We start from the raw sequence: 21,650 nt of genomic DNA on the forward strand, positions 1-21,650 counted from the left end.
TGGGAAGTGGTGTTGAAGGGTTTGATGGGCAAGCCAGGTTGGGGGGGATGTGTGTGTGTGTGTGTGTGTGTGTAATTAAGGAAGCAATTTCTATACTTCTATACGTGCAGACAACTGAGAGTAAGGCTCTCATCCAATTATTTTCTTGAACATCATGGACCCACATTACATCCCCTGAATGAAATAGCCAATGTACAGTTTTGGATGCTCACATTAAGAGTCCAGTGACCTCACACATTGACACAACAACGCTTTTTTTATGTGTCAGATGCTGCCAGACACAGGGAGTTGACTTTGATTTGCCTTTGATGTTGCAGCTCACCAGGCAGTTTTTTTGCAATTAGCAAACTGGGGAAAAAGAGCAGCAGTTATTGGATCTGTATATGGAGCTTACTGTGGCCTCTCTTTGGTATGATGAGCACAGGTGCACAAAAGTAATCTAGCTAGTTCAGCATATTTTTACAGCCAGTACCAGAAATAATTGGTGGGTGCATCTTTATTGGTTGTGCCAATACATGCTGTACACAACTGTTCTACATTTAAATTCCACTGAGGCCATCACAAAGACAGCCCAAATCATGTCACACCTTCAATTCACTGCAAAAGGTCATAGAGAAGGCAACAAAGCTAACAAAAACACTGCATGGCTCCAAACAAGTCTGACCAAATTTCTGCAGGTGCATATATGCTTGCTGAAAATACCTTGTATACTGACAAAGAAGTACTCTATGTCAGTCAGAGGTCTCAGCATATATAAATGCATGCAACTGTTTTCAGCTCAATATTAGACAGAAAATCCTATACTATGGATTCTTTAAAAAAAAAAACTATCTCCTCCCATGGGTGCAGTAGCTTTGATTTGATTAAACTTGATCCCTGGCTCTCAGATGTCTTTTAAGGCTCCAGGCGTCAGCATTATCTATATTATCTAGGCAGACAAAATGAGCACTTTTGTTGTATTTGCTGGCTGGAAAAAATTAAGGTCAGAGATTTGTGTTGTTTTTGATCCAAACAAAGTTCTGAAATTGTGATGTTATCTTGTAAGACTAGCTGTAAGCTCCTAAGTTAACTAAATAACACATAAACCGCACACTCGCACACACGAGATGAAACCAAGGAAATCAATCTATGTTTACTGATAAGTGATGGGAACTGAAGTGTATCATTGACCAAAACAGCTGCTTTGTTTTTTAGGGGAGGGCTGTGTGCAATGCCCATGAAAGCTCTTGCAGGATGGATAGCCTTTTGGACTGAGGATTAAAGATGTGATAAGGTACTAGCCCAATGTTTAGACAGAGGTATCATTGGTCTTCCGTCTCTAGTTCACTGTCAAGGAGGTTAACGACCAGGAGCCCAGACAGTGATTAAACATTTATACAGGACACCTAACCTCTTATATATCAAATGATCTCTGCAGCATAGGCCTCCAACTGTCAAGTTCGTCTTACGTCTCTTCCAAAATCCTGCACCTCTCATCAGCCTCCTCTGTGTCCAGACCTTCATGGTACACAAGGGAACTGTAACCCTCTGGATGCTGCTAATATCTTTTTGGAACGATGTGGTATGCATTTTCAGACAATATGGGTTGGGGCTGCTTTGTCATTAAAAATGGCATATTACACGCATTAAAACAAAAAAACTCCCCCTCCAGGATTTTGAGCATTTATGAGCCAGACTGCTTTCAGCAGAGGACAACTGTTTTAGCTGCTGTGGCAGGAGAGAGGCTGTGTTCGCCATTACGCTTATGTTGAGAACCTTGAATCATTCAAGTGTTACGAGCTACATATTGCCAGCCAACCTTACCAAGGAAGCAAAACCATTTTTACCAGCATCCTGATATGTTGAAAAGCCTAATCCAGAGAGGCTTTTATAGGCTTTTAAACTGATTGACCATACAGTCGTGGCCCCGGAAGCTCCTCCCAAAGAAGTGGTTTTATGTGCTAGAGCTGGCTGCTGAAAAAAGGGTGTGGGGTTACCACTTTGCCGCAGGGTAGACCTGTACTTTGCCGTAGTTCCTCCCACGCTACTTATCCTACTAATTTGTATAATGTATTGAGAAACAAAGCCAAGACAATACAAAGAGTTTTACTTCCTCTGGTGTTTTTCCTCACAATCTACTTTCTAAATTGAAGGAAATAAGGGAATAGAAAGATAGATCAATAAATCCTTGCCAGCAGTAGCTCCTGTAGAAAAGATGCCCTACCACATTCTGTAATAGACTGATATGCTTGCCTGCAACAAGGCCTTTTTCATCTGTTCTCTATTGTCTTCCAGCATATCTCATTGGTTTTACTATGGCATCTGCGGAATTGAGTAAAGGACAGCTAAGGTTTTGTGTCTAATTGTCACTGCCTAAAGGCACAGAGATAAGAATAAGCCAACAATTTATCTGACTTGTAGCCACTACCTTTGTATGTACCGATATTGTTCTCCTTTTGTTGTGCTCCCGTCTCCAGGGCGCTTTTCCATGCTTAATATGAACCTCACGGTGTCTTTTAAAGATGATATTCCAGAGATCGATATGAGTGTGGTCGTGGTGGACATGGCCCTATTTGGACGTGCACTGCTGTGTAAGACTACGGGCAGTCAAACCACATGACAGGTTTCAGGCGCTGGTCTGGTTTCAATCTCAGATAAATAAATTACAGCTTAATACCTATCCCATATAATTCTCCCACTACATCTGTGACTGGAATACAGACTTGGACGGGGTATAAACCACAATGTGTCCACTGCATCTCAAGAAAAAGAGAGTGAAATATAGGGGTGGGGGTTGACTGGCAGTAGCTTTGGATGAGAGGCCAAATGCTAGTGTTGGCAGACATAAAGGCAGGGTCTGTCTCCCTCCTAGTCGCGTCTGTCTCTTTTTCAGCTTGGACCGGGGATAGAAGTCAGGGATTGGGTTACTCTGATTAGAAGGTTGCACAGACTGACGCGCCAGGATAAAGGATGGGCAAGCCATGTTGGATGTAATTCAAGCTAGTAGCTAGTCTCCAGGTTAATTGTAAGGATTAGGGAGACAGGTGTTCATGGCTTGTCGGGGGAACAAGTTACACCTGAGACACAGGTATTGATGGGTGTTTCAGCGTAGCATAAAATTGCTACATTAGGCGCTATTGTGTTTCTCAGGAAGCGTCCACGGATGCACTTAAAGGCAATCTTATATGCCTTAAGCATCCTCATGCATGTATCAACCTGTACTACTACAATGATGTTTGCAGGTTTTGTCTTACATACATATTATAACACACGCTAATCAGGTTTCCTTTAAAGTACCTTTTATGCTTCCTTCACACAAATACAAAAGCATTTGTCTCAAATTGTCCTGATCTGAGAGGCTAATGTTTTGGGAAGGAGAGGATTAAGATAAGTCTTTAATTTGCAGAATCTTTCAGGACTGTTGTGTACACAAGCCTTGGAGATTAGTCCCTGGCAAACAACTGCTCAATTAAGAAGTGAAGATAAAGTTGCAGTGGGGGTCCAAATACTTGCAGTAAGCAATATAAACAAAACAGTTGCCACACTTCACTGTCAATTTGTAAAGGGGTAATTAAAGGAACTCTGCTTTCACTAGTGGTTCTCTAGGATGTTATACAAATCCACTATACTTGGGCGTGGACCACAGTTTTGAGCAACAACAGATGTTTTGGGTATTTAAATGTTCCTTTGCTGAAAACCTCGGTGCTTAGTAACTATGACTACCAGGCATTCTCTTTATCCTTACCTGAACTAAACACCTGAATAAGGCCTGTGAAAGAAGAGTGTGACCAGGCTACAAAGAGGCCATTTGGTCAAGCTGGACTAGCACAACGCCTGAGGTTCCTTCTCTGCCATGCAACACCGTCTGGACATGTTTACTGGTTTGTTACGCTCTTCTGTTGCCAACCCTCCACTTCTCCCCCCTCTTGCCTTTCCTCCTGTACCTCTTCTCTTTCCAAAACCCAGTAAATGCCACTGACCCTTGCCAGGCAAAAATGACAGCAAAGAAACACAACCAGACCACTCTAAACCTCAGCTGGACAGTATGGATTGGAAATCGACAAGGAGAAAACGACAAGGAGTCTCTTTCACTAATCTCCTTTGATGCCTCACTTATGTATCTCTTTCACCCCCCCCGGTCCCGTATGGGCCTTTTAAAAGTTCCCCAACAGGTTTACAGCATGGCAGATTCATTTAACATTACATTACACCACAGGAGACCTGGCCAGCTGCCTCTAAACTGAAAGGGAAATGGAAAAATGACAAAGTGAGGTGGCTTTGTCCCAAAAACTCTCAACCCACTCAAAAACAAGTGGCTCTGTATTCCTCTGAAGCTAACAATGGAGGCTATGGCTACATGTTGGTAATCCCTGCCGTGTTTTATGTGCTCATTAAGTATGGATTCATAATCGTGTTAAGAGCTTGCCCGCATGATCCAACACGATGAGGAAGGAGGCGGAGTCGTTGTGTAAACAAGCGCCTTGCATTAGCTCATCTTTCATTGCGAGGTCCTCATCCTAAGAGTTGATTAAATAGCTCTGGTTTAATGAATGAATAATAAACATGGTGATATACTTAGTCTTTTATCACATGTCAATGTTTACATGTTTGTGTGGGTTCAGCTCTGCCTTGAACTGTGTGGTGTCAGTGTTGCAGGCACACAAAAATACTCTTGTGATAGGTAATGAGATTTGTGTGACATTTCACATTTTGCATTAATTGCATTTCAACTGCACCACAAAATAAAGCCTCTGAAAGCTGAATGAGCACCTCTCTGGCACAGTGTCAACAGAAGCTGAATATGAAAAGCTTATTGGAGGGCTGTACACTGTTGAATGCATTGGCTGTATCTTTAGGTGTGAATGCCAACTCAATCAAATAATCTGTCACATAGTAAGAAGTTCATATGAGGTAACTGGTGCAAAAACTATGTGTGGCAGACACACTAAGGAAAGGTCTTCCTTTTTCTAGATAAGCGCTTGCAAAACCGCTTAAACCGAATAAACTCCTGTACCTGAGCATCAACAAGAAGTAACGTCACCCAACATTGCTTAGAGCACCTTTGAATCATAATTGTTCAATGCGTGAACTTTTCTTAAACACCCCTATCTGATTTGTCATGATCAGAAATTCCCATGTTCCTCATATCTGATTGGCAGTTGACAGCAATAAGCCTCGTAATGATTGGTAGGGAGAGGCTCTGTTTAACAGGCGATCAGTATGCTCAGTGATGGGCGAAGATTCCATTAGGGGAAAATTAGGAAACTCAAGAATAGGAGTAGCAATAACGGCTGATATTAGACCTCTAAATCATCTGGCTCTCAAACCTTATAGCTGCCCAATCCTTCCTGCCTGCCCCTGTCCCTCTACTTCTTCTTCTCTCTCCCGCTCACTCTTGTCTTTGAGACCTTGTCAGATTAAAAGAGCTCGATCAGTCAGCTGGTTCTCTGCGGACTCCTGGCCTTGCTGTTGATAAATCAAGCCCTCTTCTCTCACGGCACCAAAATACACATAGAGAGGAGGACACACTATCTACACTGTCTAGACCAGTGACTTGTGTTATTAATTTAGCAGAGAACCTCTGCAGAGAGCCTCAAGCCTGTGGGAGACTGTGTGCATATTTAGTTGTGTGTTTGTGTGTGTAATTGCATGTGTAAATGTGTCCAATTGCAATCTTGACAAAGAGACCAGGTAGGCCGACCTCTATATATCATTATCCCACTTGTAGTCAAGAATTTCAGTTGTGTTATGTGACATCTGGGAACATACATACACAGCAAAGATTAGACAAAATAAGACAATATTAATTCTCACAGAATATGTAGGCCTGTCATGGGCTTTAAAGTTCTGTTGGCTTTAGATGCTTATACACAAGAGCAGTTTTGGTGAATTACTGCTTGCAACTCTGCAAATTGGCACCTCTATTACTAATTACTGTGGAGAACGTGTGTGTTTGAGCCTAAGAGAGTAGAAGACATGTAGTTACAGCTTCCTACAATAATGGAGAAGTAATTTGGCCTTAATCTGCTACCTTAAAATCTTGCTGTGCTGGAATAATTATATCCTTCCTATTGTTCTACCCTGGATCCAAGGTTGCAATTTACTCACATACAGTAACTATTCTCACTAGATCATTTTCAGTTTATTGGTAACTGTATGCCAACATAATTGCTTCGACCTGGTAACAGGGCAGCATTACCACAATTTTGTCTAATGGGGAGAGATTAGATGAGCAGTTTAGCCAGATTATTTGAACACTTTTAGATAAAATAAAACACTTATAATGTTGCCGATTGCACAGTAAAACTGTGTGACTAACCTGATGGTTTGTTTAGGATCTGTTTGATTGTCCAACTGCTCACGGGATCCAGCCGGACTTCTTTTAAGCATTTCCAGATCTCAGCAATAAATTTGATGAGCACAATGTCATTATTACCCAGGGATATTTGCCTAACTACATTATCTCTTTTACATTGTTGAGCTACCGTATATCCATTAGTAGCCTTATTATCGCTCATATCTTACCAGTGTCTTTACTTTAGTTGAGTTCATACATTTACTTCTCACCTACCCCAATTTTTAAAACTAGCCATATTTCCATGTAGTGAGTACTGTTATGAGGGTTACATGATAGGGCTGTCGTCCGTGTGTTTTTACAGGATTGCAGAAGCCCCGTGGGCGTCTGACATGGGGCTTGATGCCGGTTTCGCTTTCTTCTGAATGAGACCTTTTGGTTCAGGTCAGTGAGCTTACAAGCGCCTAAACAAAGCATTAACATTTAGCTAGATCAGGTCTCTGCAGGACCCCTGATGTTGTCACATGTACAGTATGACGTGGCAGATATCCAGACCAGATTTACAGACAGCCCCTGCTATGCAGATGATGACTGACACTGCAGTCCCAGCTCATAGGCTGTGCAGTTATAGACATCTGTTTGCATACTGTACATATTCACTTATTGGACAGTGCATATGGGAGATATGCAAACTGGAGCCCTAAGAACTCTCACTGGTACAATCTGAGGGTTTACAAATGTATTGGTTTAATGATATTTATCATATACATTTGAAGATTTGCAGACAAGTCACAATACTGTATCCTGCTAAATAAAACAAAACTTCTGTTACATAAATCAAATCCTGACATCTTGCCTGTTATTATGGCTGCAAGAAATGGACGTACCCCATTGTGATGTTGTCACCGCAGTTCATTTTAATAATACAAATAATTACATTTAAACATTTTCAAATAAACAATTAAGTTTATTTGACAATAATAAACTATCAAGCGACAGATGTCAATGAACCATTGATCCTATAGATTATGTATTGGAAATACATTGAACACAACAACAACTAGGCCAGAAAAAGAGACACTTGGGAATAATGTATTTAGTAAGGCTGTCGACCCATCCAGTAACATTATAGGACAAAGTAAATAAATTGTTTTTTGTTGTTTTTAAATAAAAGATGGGATGGATTTTCCCACAAAATTGAGATACTGGCTCACAGGAAACTATCTCTAGTTTAGCATCTCTGGTGCTACTGAACTCAGCTCGGATATCCTTAAGATAAAAAATGAGATTATCTAAACAATAAATATATCATATTTTATCAATCCCACAGAAATGAATCCTGCTATCCTATTCTTTTGAGGATATACCATTGAGGACCACTATGGCTGCAACAAGATTCAAATTTCCTATGTTTCCCTGTGTAAGGACATTACTGGATGTTTTGTAAATCTCATAATAACGCCTGGCACCAGTGTAATTTAATAAAAATCTCTTAAATAAGAGAAAAAATTTCTCAACTGAGCTAAACTGGTGACATTTCCAGGCTCAACCCCACCCATCTAATGTCTATGCTTGTGCCTGTTACCACTTTCAAGCCTCACAGTGGAGTCACAGGGAGAGCTACACACCATAAGTGAAATGACTTCATGCAGTATCATATTAAAAAAAGACGATTTCTTGAGCTCATAAACATGAGGATATTTAGGAATTTCCTTTGGCCTCAAAAACTGAAGGTACTTTGTTCTAGAGCTGAAGCGTATCCTGAACTAAGGGGAGAGTTTTAATAGTGCGCAAAGAAAAACACATTTTAAACCACTGCAAATGCAATTGAGTAGGAAGAATTTGATTAAGAGGGTGGTAATTGAGTCAGTGTGCTATAACCAGAGGCTGCGGAGCGCTATTGCACAAGTGTAACGAGAGTGAATTTAGCACCCAACGTGGGCATTTTGGTAATCCAACTTTGTAATTTAGTTCTTCCTCCCCCATCTTTCAATTATCATTATCATGAAATGAAGTGAGGCCTGAGAAGGTCTACGTGCAGCAAAGTTTTTAATTACCCGCTCCAAAGCTTTGTATTTTCATCTCTATTAAATATGAATTTTAAAGTTCCTGCCATGCCATTTGGAGCCCCTTTTCTGTTAACAAGTACAGTGGGTCGATCAGACTTTTATCATTGAAATACTGAGCTGAGATGAAGTTCAGATTTAAAGCCAAATCTCTGTAACTTTCATCTCACTCAGTAAAAGTTACATTGTATGTAATAATATAAGACATGTACATGAAGTACACATTTGAAACGGGTCCAAAAATATGCTGTATTCAGAATATGTGCTTACAATGTATATCAATGTCATGCACAGTTTTAGTTCTGTGTGTGTGTACTCTCAAGGTATTTTCTAGTTTCAGATAATAGTAAAAAGGAAGAAAAGAACACCCCAACTATTTATGGGGCAGAGGCCAATGACAACATACCAATTTGCTTTTTACACCGTTAGTCGTGAGTTTCATGTGAACAATTAGGCTAGTTCTAACCTCAGGCATTTTCCGCTCTGCACCTGCTAGCACCTTTCAGTTCAAGTCATTGTTAATAAGCTTCCCTGACGGTATAACTTATGATAAAATGCAGAAACGCCAAACCGGGTTCACCGGGGCCAATCGTTAAAGAGATGAAATCAACTCCTCTGGGAGCCGATGAGACCTAAATTGCTCTTTTAATTCATTAACAAGCAGATGTAGAACATCCATATTCAGCTCCCGATGGGGACTTACCAACCTAGGCAGGGGTTAAAGGGTATTCTGCGGAGGATGCCGCCAGCTAACTGACCCACCACCAATCAGCCCCGCTGTGTGGGAACTATCAATCAGGCTTCCACAGCCCCCACAGAAGGGCTCATCTTAATTGTAGCTGGGGTCTTCATCAAATATGGATAGAGAGAGCTCCCAGTAATGTCTTAATTACTTAAGAAGAGGACAGCTCTGCTCAGTTTGCAGATCAGCTTGTCTGGGCCCGTAGGCAATGAGAGGCATCTCCAAGAATGGAAAGATCTCTCACTCTGTTCTCTTGCTTCCTCTATGTTTAGCTCCTATCCTTTCTGCATTGATCTCATCAGCATGGATGCTCGCTGACAGGAAATCAATCTGAGAGTCTTCTTAATAAAGTCCTAGACTCTTTTCAATTCTTTCTCTGCACTCAACGCATTACACTACCGACTCCAGTTCCTCCCTTCCTCATTGGTCAATCTGAGAAACTTAGATAACTTCAGTAGCATCTAGTGACACAACTGCTGCTTTTTTTGAGAAGGTTTGCTTGGTTGAATTCCCCAAAATGTAAATGAAATACAGATGCTTTCACAGATTGTCAATCCTTATTTTGTATTGACACTTCTGGTGCGGTGGAAGGATCATTTGGAGACTGTACTTCTTGCTTAAACATTCATTTTCAAGGTTTTTTTCTGTTCTAATTACAATGCGGCATACTTAGGCCAGGACATCTGTAACAAAGCAGTAACCTATTTATCACATGCTAGCCCCTGTATTATCTAAGCTTCTTTCATTGGACATGTAATATGTTATCATTAAACCACATATTTTGCATGAATAATGTTCTACAACAGGTAGACCAAGCCAAGTAATCATATTAGTTGCAGATGTTTTCTAGCCATGCTGTTTACGTAATGAATTGCTAGATTTGCTTACTTGGTTGCTGCAGTATGCCAACTCCTGGTTCCCGGTACCTCATTTATCAACCATACTTATTAACTGTATGTTAAGTTTGAAACGTACCTACTTGTATTAAGACTTAAAATATTTATAAATATAAGCACAGCTCTGGCCATGCTCACAAACAGAATCTGGTGCATTTCAGATTCAATGTGTGGCTAACAATTCAATTAGTCATTTGTCTAGTTTTAAACAGAATGATTGCCTAATTGGTGTCAAACCCTATGAAAGACAGCTGTGACAAATGTTAGAAATGTAGTGCATGGCTTATCTTGCATTATATGAAGACTTGGCAAACAATGTGCTGAAAGATCGTGGCTTCAAAGTAGGTACGCTCCCTCAAAAGGAAGAACTGCTGGATTTGTTAGTGACCTTCTCCCATTCAGAATTTGTTTCTTTTGTTTTTAATACCTCCTGCGCTGAGTGAACCAAACAATATTTGTTGATTGGATTTTACCTCATCTATCAGTACCTCAATTTATGTGAAGTTGCTTTTCTTTGCTCTTTTTGCCATTATTGGCATAGTTAATTGGAGAAGTTTCTTAATGTAAATGGCCTAATCGTGGACTAGCATGGTCGTTAACTACAGATATATTTAATCAAGATTGATTACTTACCAATGTGCCTTTAATTGGCTTGTGCACGTTTAATAAGTACAGATTTCTTTTGTAAGTAAGTACATAGTAAATTTAATATTCTAAGACCGAATTTATAACATTTCCCATGCACTGTTAATAAATGAGGCCCCAGGGAGCTAGATGTCTGTCTGGGATGCTTTTTCTTTTTTAAAGATAGTGTTTGGGGATTTTTTCTTTATTTAGCACAGCTGAAGAGGGTGTTAAAACCCACTGTACCTAAACTGTAAATGGAACTGGACTACTTATTAAGGCTTCTCACTGGGCAGCCGGTCTCCGGGGCAGCAGGGTCACCAGGAGAGTTCGGTTCAGCCTCAATCTGCAAACGGAGATCCCATTAGAGATAAATAGCGGTGGGTGCAGATCCAGTCAACTCAGCGCCAGCCGATAGTGGCTGTAGATAAGAGACTGGCTACTCAAAATTAGACGTTTTGGTGCTCGTGATTTTCCCTTGGCGCTGGCTAAAACAACAAACTCCCAGTGCGTCAAAACTGACACTTAGGCAGGTGCCTTTTGCATTTTTACTGATGCAAAAAGTCTCCTTTAGCATCTAATTTAGACGCGCTTGGCCAGGACTCTTGCCGTTACTTTTCTAGTCTAAATATGTTTGTATTATCTCTTTTCTGTGTTGTAGTTTGTAGATGGTCCATAAGCTCTCTAACTGCCCTCTCCACAAAGGAACTAAACAGAACTAAATTACCACAACTTTCATGCATTTCTTTCACATCTATGTCAAATTCACTGTGTTCACTCAAAAGGAGTCACTGCTCATGGGAAAGCCCTTTTAATGCCATTTTGAACATTATTGTAGGCCGAAAACACGTTTAAAACTTGTCCCGTTTAAGCCTGTTGGATGCTAACTCTAGCAGAAGGATAACACGGTGTAGGTAGCACCTATTGTTTTCGTTTTTCTCTTTACTGAAAGCACTCCAAATTTACAAACAACAGATGTTGAAATTGACCGTAATTCTCCTTTAATACTACTTCATCTTACTGCTGTGTGGTCGACTCACTGCTCTGCCTGGTGTGTCCCATACAGATGCTAAAGTGTCAATTGTTCCTTGTCATATTTTCTGTTTCCATCCACTTTCTTTGTGTTGGAATTTTAAATTTGGTGGATTTATGAGAACAATTGTTAACTGCTCCTCAGATCTCTGCCGGATAAATTGAGACAGTCTGAGTTTTCTTTTGCACAACTATTTTGCAGCAACTCTGCAAAGTTTACAACCGCCCATGATTATTCTGATTGGTTTAAAGAAATTCCATTAAACCAGAGCATGTTTTCCTCCCATCCCCGAATGCTATGTGGATTAGACTCCCTTCAGAGCACTTTGGAGGAGGGTCTGCCAAAGCAAGACTAGTATTTTACGAGTTGGGAGTAAGAACGGGTTGGCTAAAAACCTCTTTGGGGAGTGCCAAAACTTTCTCTATGCAGGAAAAACCCTGGATCATCGTATGTTCATATGCACAAATGTAACACTGTAATTGCATTAATAATGGAGATATGATCATAAAGGTAAGCATTCAATTAAATGGTTTCTGAATCATGATTTTGAGGAACAAGTTACAGTAACAAGAATGATTAATTTATTTTTGAGCTACAGCAGTCCCCACAAGATACTAACTCACAGATGCCCAGCTAAGGTTAGTCTGTCCATAAAAATGTCAGGTGTGTCCAGTAAGCCAGGCGTCCAGAGCCTGGAAAGCAGCCTTTGGCCAGGAGGTCAGGGGGGGAAAGTGACTTAGTAGTATATCTCTTCTACTCTGCTGAAAATCCCACTTGGAAAATCCAGATAATCCCTCATGTCTGTTGCTTGTGATGCTGTGACACAACATGGTACACAACACACATATGGTATACACAGTAAACAGTAAACACACAAAAAGTACCTGTGTATATCACACAGGAACAAAGTGTGTACACACACACACACACACACACAGTGAACCTAGGCCCCAGCTCACTACAATGCGGATAATCTCCTTTATCTAGCCGAGCAGTGCTCACCGGGTCAACTCCCAGATTACCCTTCTTCGCGCATGCGTTTGTGCGTGCGTGTGTGTATGTGTGTGTTTACCACTTATCTTCAGATGTGTTTGTTTGCCAATGCTGCTTTCAACATTGCTGAGAAATACTATGTGCAAAGCTGCATATTTGCATTCAAAGTTCCACATAGACATTTTTCTCTACAGGCTTATCTTATTTTATGGACGTTGGATGTACTGTATTCTGGAGACTGTTCTGAACAGAAACATGACAGCTTTTAAAAAACCCATGTTTATGTTTTGTTTAAGTGACCAGTCATGTGAAGAATGACTGTTGGCTGCAGTTGTTGGTTGTGTGACAAAATAACATCAACTCAAGCTCTACTTACTTGCTTTTTTTATAGCTTTCAACTCTATCTCACAGTCCTCATCAGTGAGGGCTGGCTTAGGTGTCCTGTGTTATTAAGTTTTATGTTCAAGTCTGTGTTCTTTGGTTGTCTGAGTGAGTGGGTCCTTGAGTTGAAACATACTGTTTCACACATACTGATCCCATAAGAACTGTGTGAACTACGTAAGTTGCTGTTAAGTAGCACAACATTATTATTCTTCCTTCAAAAAGTCCCAGTCCTTGACAGAGGATACCAGGGTTCACATCCCATGTTAATCTCTTTCAACTGATCTCTCCCTAACCTTAACTTTGTGTTGCCATCTTGCAATGATTGACTGGCAGCTACTGGTTTTCTCCTACAGCATAAAGTTCCATGTCATCTGAAACAAAATAAAACTGATCAGATTCTTTACAAATTAAAGAAAGACAGCATAAAGAAAAGACACACTTTGTAAAAAGGTTGCAGCTAGATAGGAGAGTGGTCAAAACAATTACAATACTGTAAAAGTAATTGTTTAGCTGGACAATCTGTTTTAACATTACCTTTCTGTCTGAGAAGAAAATAATGGGTATAGCAAGAGATACCTTAGAACGTGAAGCAACTTTAACTCCATCTTCGTGCTTTATTTGGCCGTGCTGAGGATGTCTCTGCACATTGATTAACTTCATAAGTATAAAGTTAATTGCGTTGCCTCCGTGCTTGGCAGAGGGGCATACTCATATTAATTGTCATCATTTGAATTAGTATATAGCCAAGTGTTTTCTTTTTCTAGAATATTATATTTCCATCCATTTAACTTGTTTACTATGTTTCAATTGAGCTTTATTCAAAAGACATTGTTTGATTCCAGGTTTTGTCTTTGGTTTTTGTCCACCATCAACCTGTATGTGTTCATGTGTGGATCACAGAGGCAGATGTGTGGGAGTTTGCCTCCGAAGAACAAATGAGATCACATGTGGCAAAGGAACAGGTTCCTGGCTTTGATCACTATGGAAAATTAATTTGCCGGGGGAGCTGTTTAATGTGCCAGGGGAGCTGTCAGCCTCAACAGGGGGCGCTGTGGATGTGCTCCCAATGACTGCTGTTCTGGAGTTAAAGAGTGCAGAATCAAAGAGGATCACTCCAACCATCGTGCTCCCAATTACTGCTAATTACTGGTCCGTGACTCAATTAGGTGAATGATTAATGGCTTTCCAGAGAGATGTGGAAGGATTCAATTACAAACAACACCCAGCGACAAACCACCGTTCACCTCTTCTGTGCTACAAGTCAGGACTGAAATGAAGCAGACCTTGGACAAATACCGCACATGACATTTCAGTTTCATTTCAATAGTGTCCATACTGTCTCATAGTTTAAGCTTCTATCTAGGGCACCACAATTAATCAAATTTTAATCGCGATCACGATTTTGACTTCCCACGATCAAATTTGCATGATCGAGCCATAGAACGCTCGTTTTTTTTTTGCATAGAGCATAAACCCTTCTGCTCATGAGACAATCAGTTGTTCCTCCACCGCGCAGCATAGTTTCTAGATGGAGACAGTCACAGAGGACAGAGGGACGGGAGGAAAACTCAACAGATAGCAGTCGGTTATACGTTGGTCTCAAGGTTTACCAGTTTACCAGTAAATGCAACATTTTGTCCCGTCTGTTGTTTTTTTTGTTCAACAATGGTGACCAGTGCTATTGCTAGTAGCATCTGTTAGCTGTTAGCTCCTCTAGGATGCACCAGTGCTAATGTCCTCGCATCCGCTGCAATGCTGTTTATATGGATATGGTTTAATTTTGCGTTACATGAACCATTTCGTCTGTAAAGCCTTGCCTGTGTTGGATCTCTCCTCTACTCTCTCTCCTATTACTCTCCGCGCCCGGCCACACAGCGGGCGCCGGTCCACACACATTTGTCTACAGTTTACATTTTTTAAATTTTTTAACACAGCTGTGTATTGTTAAATATGAGGGGCAAACCTCGGTGCCACGGTCAAGAACACAGAAGAAGTTATTGAATGCAACTAACTTCAGTTGGTAGAGTAACAGCGTGTGAGACGGAGCTGCTGGACCTGGGCCAGAGATGTGACCTATGGCCAGAATATCATAGTTTCCTAAAAATGCAGCGCACTGACGATACAGACATTTCATACACACGACCAGTGTGTCCGCCATTCGACCCGCGCTGGACCCGTTCATAATGAGTCAGCCGTCTCTCTGTGAGTAGCGTCCATCACACTCCCTCTCGCAGTTATAAATATCCTTTGTGACGATAAAACTTTGTTTTGGTTAAAATCAACAAACAATCGTGAGAATAATCGTGATCAAAATTTTGATCAAAATAATCATGATTATCATTTTGGCCATAATTGTGCAGCCCAACTTCTATCTGTAATGTGTGTTCTCAAATGTGTAGAAACGTTCTCATACAGTATGTCCCACTGGCTGCAGGCCCTGATGAACTACTTATTGGAATGACATGGCAAAATGCCTCCAGAAAGAACCGATCTGGGGGAGTCTGGTCCATTTTCATCCGAGGAGAGGTTTAGGATTAAACAAATCCATGATAAAGAACATGTCTCACAGGCCAAATCTGTCTGCACTGCTCTTTGGCCCTCACCCCTGTGTATCAAACAAAGTGACATTTGAAAAAGAGCAGAGAAAGAGAACGGGTAGATGATGGAATGTGCTGGAAGCGAGAGAGCAGGGAGGTAGCAGCACAGCCATCTGGTTGAAGGAGATGGATTTCATTGAGTTTTTGTCTGAGGAAATCACAGACATACCTTCAATGCAGACAGATAAAACAAAGTGAAACATGTTATGTGTTAGTCCGACATTAAACAAATATCATCTATTTTTGTCTTAGTTCTCTGCTTAAGGAGGTTAGTGCTAGTCTGAACTGCTACTGGAACTCGTCTAGGTCTTTAGCAAGACTTTTAATTGTGTACATTAGAGATGCATTGTAAGACTTTTTAACTCCTGCTGAGTTTGTCCTTCATTCATTTTGTCTCTCAAAAGGGTGTGTCAAGGGTAAAGAGAGAGGTAAATATTTGGGTCACTGTTTTGATTCGCTTTATAGGTGAAAGAGCATCAGCTGTGGGCTACAATACATCAGTGCCTTGGCCTGCATAGTGACAAAACATCCCCTCAGGGTACTCTGACAGCTCAAGCTGCAACAACAAGGAGCCTGTCTCTCACCTTCCACACTGATTCTGACATATTCCAATAAGCTCACTGACATCCAACAACTTCAACAAAGATAACCAGGACAGAGCTAATTTGGATTTACTGTGGCTTCTAGAATCTTTTCTTTGTTTCTAAGAGGGATTTGAATGACAGTTACTTTTTTCACACTTGAGCTCATCACTAATCCAACATTTATTGACATTTTTGTAAATATTAGAAGCATGCAAATACTCACACTGCAAATTCTGACTATTGCATGGACTCAGGATTGATGTCATGACTGTCTTTTACTTTCTACTGTTGAATGACAGTTAAATTGCAAACGATTGTGTTAAGACTTGAAGTTGTTTGTTTTTTATTTCCATGTCGTGCCTAACATTTGCTCTGTCCCACATGAGATTACAAGACGCTGCTCACCAAACACAAAAGAAAATATTAATAATTACATTAGACTTCTATATACTTTCAAATAAACAAATACTTTTTGCTGTATGTGTAACATTGACAACTAAATCTTTTAAATCTTTCTCATCTCTCAGGCTTTCTCTAACTAACATCAATCTTTTGCGTCACAGTAGCTAATCAAAGGAGAATTTTGGTCAATTTTCACACATAGCTATGTTGTTTGTTGTCACGTAGTGGTGTGCCGTTATGCTAGTGCTAGCTTTCACTCCCAGGCGGCTAAAAGGGGCAGGTGCCTTTCCATGTGAACTGATTCCTTCCGTGTGAACACAGTGAATATAGCTGCAGTAGATGTAAAAGAAATGCATAAAAGTTATGCTAATTTATACCTCTGTTTATTTTCAGTGTTCTTGTGGTGACATCGCAAGACAAGTGCAACACCTAAAAGCAATACAAAGATATTTTCAAAAATACGCATATGCTTCTTTAAGTAGTTAGTAAGTACTATAGTACAACTAACAGGAGACATGTTATAATTGAGGTAAGTTTGGAGACACTACCTTATTTAATCATCAAATGAAGTAATATTTTTGTTCTCTTTTCGGTGTTGTAGTTTGTAGACGGTCCCTAAGAACTTGTCTTGCCGTCTCAACACCGGAACTAAACAGAGGTATGAATTAGCAACTTCATTTCTTTCACATCTATTGCAGCCATATTCACTGTTTTCACTCAAAAGGAATCGGTTCACATGGCAAGGCACTTGTAATGACAACTTGAACATGTTAAGAGCCTAAAAGCACGTTTAAAACCTGCCCAGTTTCAGCCGCCTGGGTGAAAAAGCTAGCAGCAGGCGGAATAACATGGTGTAGGCAACACCGATTATTTTCGTTTTTTTATACTGACAGTACTACGTGACAACAAACAACATAGCTATGTGTTGACCGTAGTTCTCCTTTAAGTCTTTGTGCATCATACATTTTTTTAATCTTAGTAACTAAATATTGTACATTTCCCATTACAAAGGACAATAAAAAACAAAATCCAACCTCTCTTTTTATCTTATTGAGATCTTGAGTAAACTTGCTTTTCTTTTAACAGACACACCTTCTAGTTTTAACATTGAGAGACGCGATTTCAACTGGGAAAATCTTCACTTCTTTGATAAATTATAAACCCATAATCTCTGTACCAAAGTCATTTTCATCTCAAATGTACACAGTGTTTATTTTTTCCACAGTATATATCATTAGAGGGAATTAGTGGAATTGTTGGGTCTTTGTAAATTATGTGGTCTAGACCTACTCTATATGTAAAGTGTCTTGAGATAACTCTTGTTATGATTTGATACTATAAATACAATTGAATTAGTCAAAAGTTATTTCCTCTCAGGAAACAGTTTCCTTTAGCGTACATGTGGATTTTTTTATTATTAGAAATTAACTAACCAAACCCCTAGTTGTAAAACACTTCTTTTGACCATGTTCCATTGTTCGTGGTCGTAGTTCGTGTTCATCCATTCCTATGATATCAATTACGTGATTCCAAAGCTACACATACAGCATCTTTTTTATATGGTTCCCATCCCATTAGTAAGCTATGAAAAATCTGAATATGTGAGTTTTACCTCCTTAAATAATTCCCCTTAATATGTACCTTTGTTCAAGCATTCTACACCTTTTCCCAATTAAACTATCTTTGCTGCTTTTCCAGAAATCTTTTTTTCTTTACTGAATAGGAGTCACCCCACTAACAATATAGTTTAACATGCATTGTCATCTGCAACAAAGCACCAATATGTGTGCCATTCTACTTTGTGACATTTACAGAGCTCCTGCTTATAGAAGCTGTCGGTGAAATACCAATAGCGTGTGAGCGGTAAAGAAACAGTCTTTCCCACAGCAGAACAATGACAAACACATTGCGTGCTAGCGTGTCTTTCTCTCTAATTCCAGTCTCTGAATGAGGGACAGTCTTCCCTGCACACCTCCATTGTCCTCATTGAATGAAATTTTGTTGTTGTTGTAAACAATAACTCTTGAAGAGTACAAACCAGTAAGTCTCTGTTCAAAGCCACAGACTGCAAACATTTCCCCCTTTGACTGGCTAAGCAGTCTGTCTCAAAAATGGTAACTAACTGCCTTGTGCGTCTTCTTTACTTGTGAAAAACAGCGAACAATTCTACTAAGAAAACAAACCTCTTAGTAGATACAAATATCACCAGAAACTAAAATAGGATGGTTAAGCAGTGTGGTGGGACAAAATAACAGGTCCTAAGATACCTAAAGCCCTAAGTGTAATATGGGGTGCCAAATGACGCAGGCCCACACCCCAGAAAGCCATCAGTCATAATATTTATCCTTTACTTGTCCTCTGTTTTTTTTTTTCTGTGTTCTTTCCTTTCTTTTCACCCTCACATGTCTTGCCAACAAACGGTCATTGGTAACACAGTGTCTAATTTGACAGATGGTCCACTAAAATATGCCCCTGAAAAGAAGAATATCATAAGACACAGACAGAGAGGAAGAGACAAAAGTTTAGGAAAGTAACATGGATGTTCTGTACGTTCAGTTTATAAGGCGTTGCGTTCTTGCTCACCAAAGATTGTAGCAGGGCTCTAGTCCTTTGGTTGCCCCCCCATCTTCTTAGCATTTGGTCTAATCATAACTGGTCTAACAACCCAAAGGTCAGTGTTACTTTCCAGATTTGTGTACATGGTGACTTATGATGTGGGGGTCTAGGGGTCCACCTCCTGAACATTTTGTGCATTAAATACTTCAGTTCTTATGCACCTATTTATATCGTTTTCTGAATCAATTTATGCTGGAAATATCATTTATGTAAAGGTAAACAGATTACAATCCAAATATTAAAAACATAATGGAATACATTGCAGTTGCATACGGTCGCAGGCATTCTATATTGCTTTCATCTATTTTCCTGTATATTGACTTTTCTAATTATATCTGAGTCAAAGCACATCTGTGTTCTCTGAGATTTGGAGGAGTTGTGATATTTTGAGAAAAATAAAGTGATAATAGGCTATTACAAGAACAAAGTCACAATATTTCAGAAAATAATCCACCTGCACCATAGTCTGCTCTGCATTACGTGATTGCTCTGCTGATGAGGTAGATCTCAGACCTTCTGACTGACACGAGCCCCTTTTGGGTCTCTGGTCTCTGAATGAGACAAAGTTCAGGGAAGTGGCTCCCTACATCGGAGGTGCAAACCCAGAACTACGGCAGCATTCCCACAGCAGAGTGGACGCTAAGCGATGCAGGTCAGAGCTCCGTGTGTTTGAGTCTGACCCATAGACTGGAAACGTCACATTATGGGAACTTCAATTGAAATCATTAGTTTGAAGTTTTCCCCCATTTTGAAATGATCAACAATAATCATCAAGTCGATCTAATAATGAGGTTGACACGTACATGTGTGGAAAAGGGAGCGCCTAGGATGATTATGTTTAAAAAACATGTTTTATTTCGCTTGTCATTCTTATTCTATTATTAATGGGAAGTAGACCTTGGGGGAAAACGGCGCCCCCAACACATTTGACGCTCTAAGCAATTGCCTAGTTCGCCTATAGCAATCACTGGCCCTGGATCATAGAGAACATGTCAACCCAAACAAACACAAGTAAAAATCTGCCTACAGATCTTCACCCAATCCAGGCTTCAATCTTTTTCCCCCCTCTCTCGATGTTTCCTGTACTTTGTCACGCTTCATTTTGACATGACTGGCTTCTTTTTTCAACAGATGGCCCAGATGTCTTTCTGAGAGCTTGAACTGAGTTTGCTCTCGGACGAGTAGACCTCCGTGCATTGTAGCCACGTGGTGGAGTTAGTTGGAATTGGAGTTAAAATTTGCGAGAAAGTTGACTCTTTTTGTGGCTGATGCGCACATTATCTCAATGACCATCACATGCCCTACATTTAAACCAAGCAGAAGCCAAACTGTGTCCCTCTCTGTCGTGGAAATGTGCGAATAAGCAGAAAATATCTGGGAAGAAATATTAAGTGGGAGTTTACAGGCTCCCAGCAGGTCCCCTTTTAGAGAGATGGAATGGAAGAACAGCATGGATGGTGCAATATCTTATCTGTCAGTAAATCCAGGCCTGGGCTTTCTCCTCTTGATTTCCAGTCACTCGCTCTTCCTCCAGTCCCCCCGTCTGCTTGGGATGTACATGTATCTGTGCAGACCTTGGCTTGGTCTGATTAATGGCTATGTGGATATAGAAAGAGAATCAAACAGATAGCCTGCATGTGTTCTTTATTTATAGCCAACGCAAATGAAAAGTGAGCTCATCCTCTCCCTGTTGGTTTCCTGCCTTCTTGCTCACTTTCTCTTGGCCTGTACAATCGCCTCTCCATTTCTTACAGTGAAGCATCTGGAAAGAGTTATGGTCACCACTGAACCACAAGAAAGACAAGTGTCTGCCCCTTTGGACCATGGTGATTTGGAAGAGACGTTGCGAACGAGGACCACAGTGGGTGTCCATAAGATACTGTTCATGGACAGACAGTACTAAATACTGCAAAATATTTAGCTGTGGCAGTACCAAAAACCAAAAGAAACTATTATTACCCTTCAATATAGTAGCCTATTATATCACTCAATTCATTTTTGAATTATGCCAAGCCTCTATTTATCTATTTACACATTGTTAATGTGTATTATATTTACTATTTTATAGTTTATTTTGATAGTTGTAATATTTTATTGATAGCCAATAATTTCCCCCTGAAATTATTTTCTTTGTATAATTCTGGAGGAAAAACTGAAATAGGTGAATAATATCAATTGTTACAATATTTAAGATAATTACATGCGATATTTGCAACCAGCTGCTTTACAAAGCTATCATTGTCAGTCTGTTATAAAGCCCAGTCAACCTTGGACATTAATTGGATTATTTGGCCTTTGAATAGCTGTGTCTGTTCCAGCCAGACATTGCAATAAAATATGTGATAGCATGGTGTCTAAGGATGACTGTTAAAGCAAAACTGTAGTTATGGAGTAGTAAAACAGAAGGTAGACTGCAGGAATTCCATTTTTCCATAGGGA

At 40.1% G+C, this 21,650-nt stretch overlaps 2 long non-coding RNA genes across 2 annotated transcripts in view; one reads left to right on the forward strand and one right to left on the reverse strand.

Annotated features, from left to right (window-relative positions):
* The window catches only part of LOC117950501, a 786,205-nt gene that overhangs the window by 278,362 nt on the left and 486,193 nt on the right, over window positions 1-21,650 (reverse strand). The window lies entirely within an intron of this gene.
* On the forward strand, window positions 8,591-19,803 carry LOC117950497. Its single transcript, XR_004657918.1, has 3 exons — window positions 8,591-8,602; window positions 13,953-13,959; window positions 19,558-19,803. It is a non-coding gene; the product is annotated as an uncharacterized LOC117950497 (long non-coding RNA).

Source organism: Etheostoma cragini, chromosome 9 (assembly GCF_013103735.1).
Source record: "Etheostoma cragini isolate CJK2018 chromosome 9, CSU_Ecrag_1.0, whole genome shotgun sequence".
In the NCBI taxonomy this organism is placed as follows: domain Eukaryota; kingdom Metazoa; phylum Chordata; class Actinopteri; order Perciformes; family Percidae; genus Etheostoma; species Etheostoma cragini.